Here is a 12,566-nt window from a genome sequence, read left to right on the forward strand (position 1 = left end):
GTTATAGGAGTAAAGATTAGGAAATCAATTTATGTTTGTTGTCTTGTGCTTATCAGTATTTAAACCACAGAAATAGATCCATTTCTGTGATTTAAACCTTTGTATGCGATCACTTATAATAGCGGGCGCCCTCACAGACATATACGCCCTATATATTTCCGGTAAAATCAAAAAGTATATTCACATTTACAAAGGTCTAGTTTGCGTTAAATAGAATTTATGCTGCCTTCTTGTGAAATATTACTCGATAGACAGTTTTTTCGTTCAAATCCGTATAACAGTAACTTAGTATCTAAACACACTATTAGTGGAGTCACTGAAGGTTTTCACCTCCGATTTCGTTGAACCTCCATCGATTTTCATGAAAATTGGTGAGTAGGTGGGGGATACCCTAAGAAACAAAATTGACATAATGCCAACTTGCGCTTTTGCCCTGGGGGTGGATGCCAACCCTTCTTGGGGGTGAAATATTTTTAAATAAAAAAAACCGCAAAAATCGATAAACAGACAAATTTTAAGTAAAATTTGTTTTATAAAGTTTTTGGAATAAATCAATACTTTCTGAGTAATTAAAGATCGAAAATTGTGATTTTTCGAGATAAAACTACATGTTTTAAAACGGTTTTTTATAAATGACTCAAAATCTATACGTTTTTACAAAAATGTGTTATAACCTAAATTAAATTCAATAAAATAACAAATAAATGCCTAATTTTTATAAACTTCTAATTTTAATTTAAAGTGAAATATAGGTGATTATATGTATACTTTTTTTCGGCGAGTACATTAATCTAAACATTCATACACAAATAACGGAAAATTGATGCATTTTATGACATATACTTCCTGAAAACTTTAACGTATTTAAAATTACCTTTCTATTGAGTACTGTAAAAAGTTAATAGAATTAAAATTGAGCAAGTTATGATAAAAATAAGATGACACGTTCGATTTTTTTTGGAAAAAACGAAAAATAAAACGTTCACCATTTCTACAATATTTCAAATTTATGGTTATCCCTAAAGGCTTTTCTTTACTTTAGCATAAGTTATGACCTAAAATTAACCTGCTTTAGAATGCTTACTTTTGAAAAAAAAGATGATTTCATAAAATTTTAATTTTTCAAATTTTCGTAAATTGCATTTTCTTTTGGATATAACTTTTAAAATATTGGATATTCGTAAAAAAATATAAAAACAAAATTTGAGTTCGTTTTCTAAAAAAGCTTTTAATTTCCTTTTTATTTTTGTAGGATGAAAAATAACAAAGATAGAGACGTATAAAGCCTAACTTTTACTGCGATAACCACGTAACCAGCACTTATTAACCCTTTTTATTTTAAAAATTAAGGGCTTTAAAAAGAGTTTCTTAGCATGAGCTCAAAGCTCTTGAAATTACCTTTAAAATGTTTTTTTAAATGAACCTGATAACTAAAAAATTAAGTGATCTATGGTAATAAAACAAATAAATTATTTTTTGAAAAAAATTTCAAGCCGAGATTTGGTATTCTTAAATTGTAGGAAAACGTGTCAATAGGTACTAAATTAAATACACGTCATGTATGGGTACGTGTATGTGTCTTTTCATGACGGAAAAAGTGAAAGAAATGGTAAACATTTACTGGAAAAAGTGGTGGGGCTTTCGATGATGACGTGGTCTATTGAATATTTTAGTATATTTTCTAAATTATAACAATTAAAATATCTCCACACCGGTTTTGGTGATAGGCAGGAATAATTTTACAGTGCTCAAGTGTGTGCGCAGTATACTAGAGCCTTCTCTCTTCCGTTACTCTCAAAAGCCCCACTAGGTTAGTGAGATTCGATAGAAAGGGGATAACCTGCTATTACTTTCATATCAGTGGGAAAACAATAGACAACCCAAAAATAAAAAATCGGCCAAGTGCAAGTTAGACTCGCGCACGAATGGTTCCGTACCTCAATAGAGCAAAAAATTGGCTGAAAATTGTGTGGTTTTTTTTTGTATGGGAGCCCCCCTTAATTATTTAATTAATTTAAATATATTAATAATTATTAAAGTTCAAATACAACTGAGTATGTCGTGAATATTTCAAGTGCCTGTGTTGCCGTTACTGATATCGAGCAAAAGTTGCAAAAAAATAACGTGGGTTGTATGGGAGCCCCCTTAAATATTTAATTTACTTAGTTTGTTTTTAGTATTTGTTGTTATAGCGGCCTGCGGCAACAGATATACATAATCTGTGGAAATTTCAGAATTCTAGCTATAGCGGTTCTTGAGTTACAGCCTGGAGACACACAGACAGATGGACAAACGGACAGACATCGATGTCTTAGTAATATTGTCCCGTTCTTACCCTTTGGGTAACGGCTCAGCTGAGAGCTGTGATGAACTAGAATAAAAATGTGTTTATTTTTTAACCGACTTCAAAAAAGGAGGTTATCAATTCGACGCGTATGTATGTAATATTTCCAGAATTGCCCAGTTTTTGTATATGTTAGTCTATTTCAGTGTCTGAACAAATGTGCAAAATTTAAAATGTGTGTATGTTTTTGTTTGTGTTCGCATATCTCCGGAACTACAAGTCCGATTTAAGTAATTATTTTTTTGTTGTACTGGGTGTTATTCAACTTAGGGAACACTACAAGTTTCACCAAAATCGGTTCAGTAGTTTTTGAGATAAGGCAATTTTAATTCTCAATTTCGTACAATTTTGAAGTCGGTTTTATCTTTTTAAAATACTATTTAATTATAAGATAAATTAACGTTCCATCCAAACGTTAATTTATCTTATAATCAAAAATCAGGTTTAACTAGCTGATAAAAAAGTTAGAACTATTATTAAGACAAGCCGTAGTTTTTAAGGATAAAAATTTTCGCAATAATTATTATTTTAATACCTACAATACATGATACTTAGTAAATAAGATTTTACTTCTCTCGTGTACAATAATTTAATAGGCTTAAGTTTTTTAACCAATAGTTTTACAGTGATTTTGCATCAGGAGAGTAGTTTGTAAGTGTTGAAATTTCATCGTCAACCAAAAATTATATCATAAATATGAAACAAACCCTGTATGTAATATTTAGAAACTCAGAAATACAAAAAACGATTTTTTCATAGTTTTTCATTTAACGGGTGGTTGTTAAAAGGGTTAAAAATTTATTAGAATCATGAGTCAGGCATAAAAATATTGAAAAAACGTTTATTTTATCTAATTAAACACAATTACTAAAGCCAGAATGGTTAGATCTGCATTTTTCCTCCTTTTTGAAAAAGGGGTGAATTTCACCCCTAAAATGCAAAAAGCGCAATACGAGCGTATGTCACTTTTGAAGTAGAGGGTAAAACATACTCAATTCCAAAATTTCATCCAAATCGATGGAGGTTCAACGAAATCGGAGGTTGTGCCTGATTTTTACCTTCATTAACTGTACTATATGCCGAAGTTCCGCGGCGGAAGTTTCGCATGATTATGTCAGCAATGTCAAACGTATACAATATAATGCGACGGAATTTCGGCATGGTGGGTCATCGGTAAATTAAAATACATTGCAGGAGGAATCAAGCCGAACTCCCGCCGCGGAAATTCGGCATAGTGTGTTTAGACACTTATTATAATAATAATAGCTCCCACGCCGGTTTCGGTGACGGTGGCCGGTTTCATTGAAACCAGGCCAGCTACGCAGGAGTAATTTTATAGTGCCCAAGTGTGTGTGCAGTACACAAGAGCACTCTCTATTCCTTTACTCTCATAACCCAGTGGGACGGACGACCGGCGAGAGATCAGGTGCAGGACTGACTTTTTACATGCCCATCCGACGCATGGCTCATCTTACTTGTCAGACAATCAGGTGATCAGCTTGCATTGTCCTAACCAAACTTTGAAATAACATGTTTCCAACGCGGGAATCGAACCCAGGACCTCCGAGTCAAGAGCCGCGCTCTATACCACTAGACCACGGAGGACACTTATAGACAGACAATAGACATAATTACAAAATTAAAGTTAAAAATTAACTTAAGGTCCAACAGACGGTATATACTTTTGACGCTTAATATAATATTATTTTTTATTCCCTCGCGGTGTTGACCAAAGCACGATAGTACTAATATTATTAGTAAAAACAAAATATTCTCCGAAAAGTAATAACTATTCAGCTTATGTAACACTCGGGGTGGAAGTCCGGCGTGCTCTATAGGTTTCCGACGTTTAATGCTAACAAGACCTTTTCGTCGACATTCATACATTATTTATAAAGGATGAGTAACAGAACGATAAGAACAGGAGCGTCGTGTGATTTGTGACCAATGGATTAAATTATACTCTAATTTAAGGCTGGATTTATAATATTATGCGTCCGCCCGAACGCGCGGTTTGGCGGGTGGGCATTTTCAAAAAAACGTGTACCCTTGCAAAAATATGTCTATATTTTTTAAGGTTATTTATTTACCTTTATTTGAATGTCATATACAAGGAAAAATATTGAACTAATGGAATAAGTTAAAAAGAACGCTGAAAACGTTATATTATTCTGATATTATTGAAACAAAATCGAATTTTCGACGAAACAGATTCCATTGTGCGACTAAATGTAAAATATAATTTAATACAAAAAAATACAGCAATACATGGATTTCTTCGTTAATTTAATCTAATGAAATGCATATTTAATTGTTTATTAAAAAAAAATTTGATAATTTCAAGGATCAACAAGAGTAGCAATTATTTTTAATCCATAGTGTGACTATGTGACCTATCCACTAGGTTATTTTTCATTTTTTTACATGAGTAAGTAATATTTAACATATATAAAGAAGTTTTTATAACACAAAAACCTTTTATTTAAACATTTTTATTGTTGCACTACTTATAAAAGTAAAAAATTCTTTGATTTCATAGATTTAACTTCATTAATTAGAGGGACGAACATCTCATAATCATAAAGATGTGTTCACATGTCTACGAATTCCTAAGTTATTAATGACATCGGATTATATGCACGATCAAAGTGCCGAAATATCCATGCAAATATACACGAAAAATGGTCGAAATATGCACAAAATATGCACAATTAAAAGTCACTTAATATTAAAATTTATTATTTTTTTGAAGACTTTTCCGGTAGTGACATTAATAAAAGCGCCAATTTTTATAATTTCATAAAATCCAGGATTTTTAATTTCTTGAAATAAAGACTTTTTATTTATTTATTATACGCCAATAATAATTTCCTACCAACATTTTCCGATTGCAATCTTAATGCCCATGGAAGTTAAACTACCGAAATATGCACTATCAACGAAAAATTGCCATAATATGCACTATCGCCTAAAAAGTGACATTATATGCATTTGCATATGCAAGTATGCAAATGCATATAATCTGATGTCTAGTTATTATAAATCTGCAAATATCAACGACACAAAATGATTTTCAACTTTACTGATAGAAAAGTAGTGGAAATAAAATCAAAATTATTAAAAAAAAATAAAACTTTTAGGTACTTAAATTTTAAATAGTATATTTGTTATTGTTAAGTAAAGTCGACGCCTTTATAATTTGGCTGTAGCGATATCGATTTTTCTCAGCAATGACTAAAGCTAAGAAATTAAAGTTCATTGTCAGTATTTAATCAATCAATCAAAAGTAACTTAATATTAAAATTTATTATTATTTTTAAGACTTTTCCGGTAGTGACATTAATAAAAGCGCCAATTTTTATAATTTCATAAAATCAAAATTATTAATTTCTTGAAATAAAGCCTTTTTAGTTTTTATTTATTTATTATACGCCAATAATAATTGTCTACCAACATTTTTCGATTGCCATCTTAATGCCCATAGAAGTTAAACTACCGAAATATGCAAAATTGACAAAATATGCACTATCGCCTAAAAAGTGACATTATAATATGCATTTGCATATGCAAGTATGCAATGCATATAATCCGATGTCTAGATGCAAAGAAAACTAGCAATCTAAAACATATCCAAAACGGTTTTTTACTTTAACGCGGCGTCACCTTAACACATAAGTAATAAAAAATATATTTGTACGTTAATCGTACCAGTTTAAAAATCACCAATTTTCTTAATAAAATCTGTGAATAAAAAAATAATTTATTTAAAATGTGAACTAAGCCTTATGCTTTCCGCCTGTTGTGACTTGTCCGTTCCATTATATGTGACCACACGAAAAGTCACAAGTCGGAAGTCACGTAATATTACTTTCTTTTACTTTTAAAGTGTTTGTAAATAACCGATAATAGTTATCACAATTTCATTTTTTTTACTAAATACTAAGCTAATTTTGCAACGTGTCAACAGTAAAAACAGTTGGAGAAAGTATAATAATGCTTACAAAATATGGTCACTTATCTGAACAAATAAACCGTTCCTGAAGAACCATCCAACCTGCGTCCGCGTCTTGTAGCAGATTTTTAACTACTAAATTCAAATTGAAGTTTCTCGATGTACAATGAAATATAGTGCTATCATTTAGTGCCGAAAATATTTTTGTAGTATGTTTATAAAACTAAAAAAAACGGTCACTAAACCGAACATTCCGGCCGGGTTGTTTTTTCATGATTATAATTTTAATTAATTTGTAGGTAAATTATGTTAGATTTTTCAATAACAAGACATTCAATTGATACATTAAGTATTTAGGAATCTAACATATGTTTTTTAAGTAACTTACTTTAAGAAAAAAAATAGTTATTAAAGATTTTGTTACAACTTCTGGGAAGGGGACAGGTGAATTTAATAGGTTTCGGTACTTAAAAACCCTTATAAATCTCATACTAAATAAAATTTTATACAAACGTGAATGTATTTTAATAAAAGAAAACTTGTTTTTGCTCCTACATTAAAATTACAAAATGTTAGTATGTAATTTTTTACAAATAATCTGTAGCGAAGTCAAGGGACAAGGTAAAAACCAGGGGTACACATTTTTTTGAAAATGCCCGGGTACACCGCGAGCTGATGACAAACTCGGGCGGACGCATATTATAAATCCAGCCTAAGGCTGCGTTTCCACCAGAGCTGAGTAGAGCTGTGTTGCGAGGAATGTGTTTTTGAGAACCAATAGCATCGCCGCGCTGAGCGATGTCATGGCAAAGTCATGTCAATGAAGCGATTCTATTGGTTCTCAAAAACACATTCCTCGCAACACAGCTCCGCTCAGCTCTGGTGGAAAGGCAGCCTAAAAGTCTGATGAGATTGAAGATATTCAAAGTAAACAAGATATTATATTTTACAAGGCCTTTTGAAATTCGTTTACAGGGGTACTCTTTTCGGTGTAAGAGCTTTCCCATTTGTTTTCCCGGAACACAAAATATCTGCAAATTATCTTCCATCAAAATCGAAACGTAAAGGAACCTATTCAAAGTTAAAAAAAATACCAGCTGTTTATGCGAAAAAATATAACAGACACATTTCCGCATTTAAACTAGACTAGATGACGCCCGCAATTCCCTTGCGCCATAATTAGTTTCACGCGGGGGAACCTAGTCCTATGTCCTTTCCCGAGACCCAAAGTATGCCCATTCCACAATACCAAATTTCAGCAAAATCGGTTCAGCGGTTTGGGCGTGAAGAGGTAACAGACAGACAGACACACTTTCGCATTTATAATATTAGTGCGGATAATGCTCGCAACTCCGTTGCGCCATAATTAGTTTCACGCGAAAGAACCGTACATTTTTCAGGGATAAAAAGTATCCCATGTAGGTACTTTGCATGGAACCACAGTATCTCCATACCAAACTGCAGTAAAGTCGTTTCAGCGGTTTTGGCGTGAAGAGGTAACAGACAGACACATAGGTAGAGACACTTTTGCATTCATAAAATTAGTATGGATTGCGGAAGTATCTATTTTGATTCGATACTTAAGAGGATTCCACACCGCCATTTTTTCCATACAAACGTTGTCCCCTGTTTCCTCCCTGGATAATGCTAGTAGAGTTATAATTTTTTTCCTGAATATCTACGGCCACTAATACAATGTCCCTATGTTTTCTTTTTTTTCATAATTTAATTATTAAATAAGATATGAACGTTCAAAAACCCAAAAAAATGGCCAAATTTTCCACTGTGTTCAAACGTCCAGAAAATAGATTTGGATAGATTATACAAAAAAGCAAAACATAGGAACACAGCTCAAGCCTTTTTTTAATCTTTAATGAAAAAAGTACTTAAATCGGTTAAGTTTTGGAGAAGTAATGAAACAACCACGGTGCTCGGTTACAGACAACTGTCATTTTATTTTTTATAAGATCTTGACATAGACAAAGACTAAGTACAGATAAATAATATGGACCATAGATATAAGGTGTTGCTATTACTTAGGTATAAACCTATTATTTTGATATTATATTATATATTTAACACCCTCCCTTATCAAAATAATGCACATACAGACTAATTATTCTAAGTCTAAACACAGCATACAATAAATTTAAATTCACAACTGAGCAACACCTAGCTGTTCCAAAAAATTATAATGTTTTGGGCTACATAAAGCCTTAGTAAATATATCTGCAGGCATATCATTTGTATTTAGGTACTTTATTACAACACAATTATTTTCAACGGCTGTTCTAACAAAATGAAATCGAATATCGATATGCTTGCTTCTTTTATGAAACACACTATGTTTTGTTAACAATTGTGCACTTTGGTTATCATTATATAACAATATAGGTGACTCATCTCTACATTTTAATTCTAACAACAAATTTCTCAAGTAAATGGCTTCTTTACTTGCCTCACACAGTGCCATGTATTCAGCTTCTGTACTGGACAAAGCTATTGTTAATTGTTTTTTACACTCAAAGGAAATTACACTTCCAGACATCTTAAACATAAATCCTGTATAAGACTTACGGTCTACACAATCTGATGCCCAATCAGCATCGGCATACCCTATAAGATCATGTTCATCTTTCACATATTTTAAACCAAAATGTTTTGTTTTATGTAAATATTTCAGGATGCGTTTTGCATGATTCCAGTGTGTTTTATTATAATTACTATTAAACTGGCTTAAGTAACAGACAGAATAAAATATATCAGGACGGGTCAACATGGATAAATATAGTAAACTTCCAATTAATTGCTGGTAAGGATACTGAGTACAACTATTTTCCTTTTTAAGTTTTAGATTTACCTCCATAGGTGTACTAACAGGTTTACAATTTTTCATATTAAATTTATTTAACAAATGATCAACAAATTGTTCCTGGTCTACAAATATTTCATTTTCATTTCGTCTGACCCTCATGCCCAAGCACTGTCTAATGTCTCCCAAATCTTTTAATTTAAATCTAGATTTTAATTCTATTTTAAGACATTCAGTTTCTTTTTTACAATCAGAGAATATAAAGAAATCGTCTACAAACAGAGCTACATATGTTCTACCAGTATTAGTTTGTTTGAAAAATAAACAAGGTTCATACACAGACTTTTTATATCCCATAGATTGTAAACAATCATCTACACGCTCATACCACGCCCTAGCTGATTGTTTCAATCCATAGATTGCCCTTTTTAATTTTAAGACTTTATTTTCCCCGTCACAATTAAAATTCTCGGGCAAACACATGTACACCTCTTCATTTAAATATCCATTTAAAAATGCAGTGGTTACATCGAGGTGAGTTATATCAAAGCTATATTTAACACTTAACGCAAATAATAGTCTAATAGTTGAATAACGCACCACTGGAGAGAAAGTTTCTGTATAGTCAATACCTGCTTTCTGCGTGAAACCCTTGGCAACTAGCCGAGCACGATATCTCACATTATTGTCACTGTCCATCTTTTTCTTAAACACCCACTTACACTTTACCACTGTAGCTTGCGTTGGCCTATCCACCACTTCCCAAGCTTCATTTTCAGCGAATGACTGCAGCTCCTCCTGCATAGCTTTACACCATTCCTTTGATTCTTCCCCATTTAAAGCCTCCTCATAGGTTATCATCTGATCTCCACATGGATCTGTACCTGCTTTCATACATACATTGCTGTAACCATACCTGTCAGGCTTTTTTCTTTCTCTTACTTCCTTTTCAGGTTTGTCACTCTGTAAATTTTTTAACTCCTTCAATGGAATACTGTCAAAAAATTCATCTGAAGAACTATCATTCAATTCGACTTCTTCTATGTAGGTACTGTCATCATTTTTACTCTTCACTGTTCTTTTTGAAAGTTCAGAGTCTGAGCTATCAGAATCTCTAAGCTGATGAGGGCTGTCAGACAATGACATGTTATTTTCATTTATTACAGCTTGTATTATTTCTGGACTATCTCGCTCAATGATAGTAACATCCCTGCTTGTTATAATCTTATGAGTTCTGGGGTTGTAAAGCCGGTAACCTTTTACATTTTCATCATATCCAACCAAATAATGCTTTTCTGCTTTCTTATCCCACTTGAGTCTTTTTTGTTTAGGTATATGGGCCATTACCGTGCTTCCAAATACTCTTATATGGCTGACATTTGGTTTACGGCCATTCCAAAGTTCATAAGGAGTTTTTTGGTTAAGTCCTGAGGCTATTGACCTATTTTTTAAATAAACCGCTGTATGCACCGCTTCAGCCCAAAATTTTTTCTCGAACTTTGCGTCAAAGAGTAAGCATCTGGCTCGTTCCACAATCGTGCGATTGAATCTTTCGGACACACCATTCTGTTCCGGGGTATAAGGGTTGGTTCGTTGATGAATTATGCCACATTGTTTCAAATATTTTTCCATTTCATTTGAACAAAATTCTGTGCCATTATCTGTTCTTAAAACTTTTATACTGCGATTTGTCTGCTTTTCAACTCTGGCTTTAAAATCTTTGAAAAGAGAGTAAACTTCACTCTTGCATCGCATGAAATAGACAAATGACATTTTGCTATGGTCATCCACAAATAACAGGAAATACCTAGACAAACCCAATGATTTAGTCTCCATTGGTCCACATACATCTGCATGTATCACATCGAGGACATGCTCGCTCCTGTGACTGCTATGCGGAAACGGCAATCTAGTCTGTTTTCCTTGACAACACACTGTGCAGTTTGACTTGCTGATTTCTGTTCTTTTTTCATAATCCAAACCTTCAACAGCATTATTTTTCATGTCATTCATGTCTCTGCTATTAATATGGCCAAGTCTCCTATGCCATATAATATCTGAGGTCTTTGTCGCTGAGGCTGCGAACAAACATGCTGACCTTGTGTTTAACTTGTATACCCCATTCACTAACTGTGCTATACCAATCAGTTCATTCTGCTGATTCCTAATGTAACAACTTTCACGCTGGAAACTGACTTTGTTACCATGCTCGATCAGCTGACTGACAGACAGTAAATTCGTGGTAGCATTGGGAATACATAACACATTCTTAACAACAATATTGTATTCCTTGTTGTTTACAACAGTTGTAATCTTTGTATCTCCTGAGCACAACACAGGCATAGTCGCCTTATTTGCAACTATAATCTCCTTCGTGGTTATATTGTATGTCGCATTATTTATGTTTTCTTGGCTACTTACGATATGGCTACTCGCGCCGGAGTCGATATACCACTCCTCTTTTTTAAAACTGCCATTCAGAAATACTGCACTAAAAACATTTACTTGTTTTTCCTTGTTTTCTGGACATTGGTTTTTGTAGTGGCCGTTCTTTTTACATCTATAGCATTTAATGACTTTGACAGTGACAGGCCGAGATGACGTTTCTTTAGTACTGCCAACTTTATACTTTTGTCGATGTCGCTGCCAACTTTTTGACGTTAAAAACGCGCCTTCTGACTCAGTGCTGCCAACATCGCTCATATCCAAGAGCTTTGTTTTAATGGCGTCGGCTGAAATGTCCAAACCCGAATGCTCGATAGCCATTATCATGGGCGAAAATTTTTCGGGTAAACCCGCCAATAATAGCGACCCGATCCACTCATCATTTATATTGAATCCGGTTCCTTTGAGCTTTTGCGCTGTATCGATGAGCTGTGTAACATAAGCCGTCATCGACTCGCTGTTCTCGAGACGAATAGAAATTAAATTTCTCAGCAGGCTAATTTTGCGTGTGAATCCGGAGTCGTCAAATAAAGACTTTAGTTTCTTCCACACATCAACAGCAGTTTTCTCATTCTTGATATGCACGTACAACGACGAGTCTATTGTCATCACTAATTTTGCTTTAGCTTTTTGATTTTCAACGCCGCTTACTATGTCGCCGCCATTGCCGGCATCTTCCTTCGCGTTGATGTCGACGCCTTCCAAAATCAAGAAGTTTTCTGCTGCGAATGCCCACTCATCGTAATTTTCACGTCCCCGTAACTTCGGAACATTTACAATATAACTTCCTGCCATTTTCGCGACGTATTTTCACTATTTTTATCGAAAAACGAACTGAGCGCATAACCTAATGAAACAACCACGGTGCTCGGTTACAGACAACTGTCATTTTATTTTTTATAAGATCTTGACATAGACAAAGACTAAGTACAGATAAATAATATGGACCATAGATATAAGGTGTTGCTATTACTTAGGTATAAACCTATTATTTTGATATTATATTATATATT

General features: G+C 33.5%; 1 protein-coding gene across 1 annotated transcript in view; it reads left to right on the forward strand.

The window, feature by feature from the left end:
- Nucleotides 1-12,566, forward strand: part of LOC121727641 (Down syndrome cell adhesion molecule-like protein 1 homolog) — a 193,619-nt gene that overhangs the window by 104,868 nt on the left and 76,185 nt on the right. The gene's annotated exons all lie outside the window — the stretch shown is intronic.

This window comes from Aricia agestis, chromosome 6, assembly GCF_905147365.1.
Source record: "Aricia agestis chromosome 6, ilAriAges1.1, whole genome shotgun sequence".
In the NCBI taxonomy this organism is placed as follows: Eukaryota; Metazoa; Arthropoda; class Insecta; order Lepidoptera; family Lycaenidae; genus Aricia; species Aricia agestis.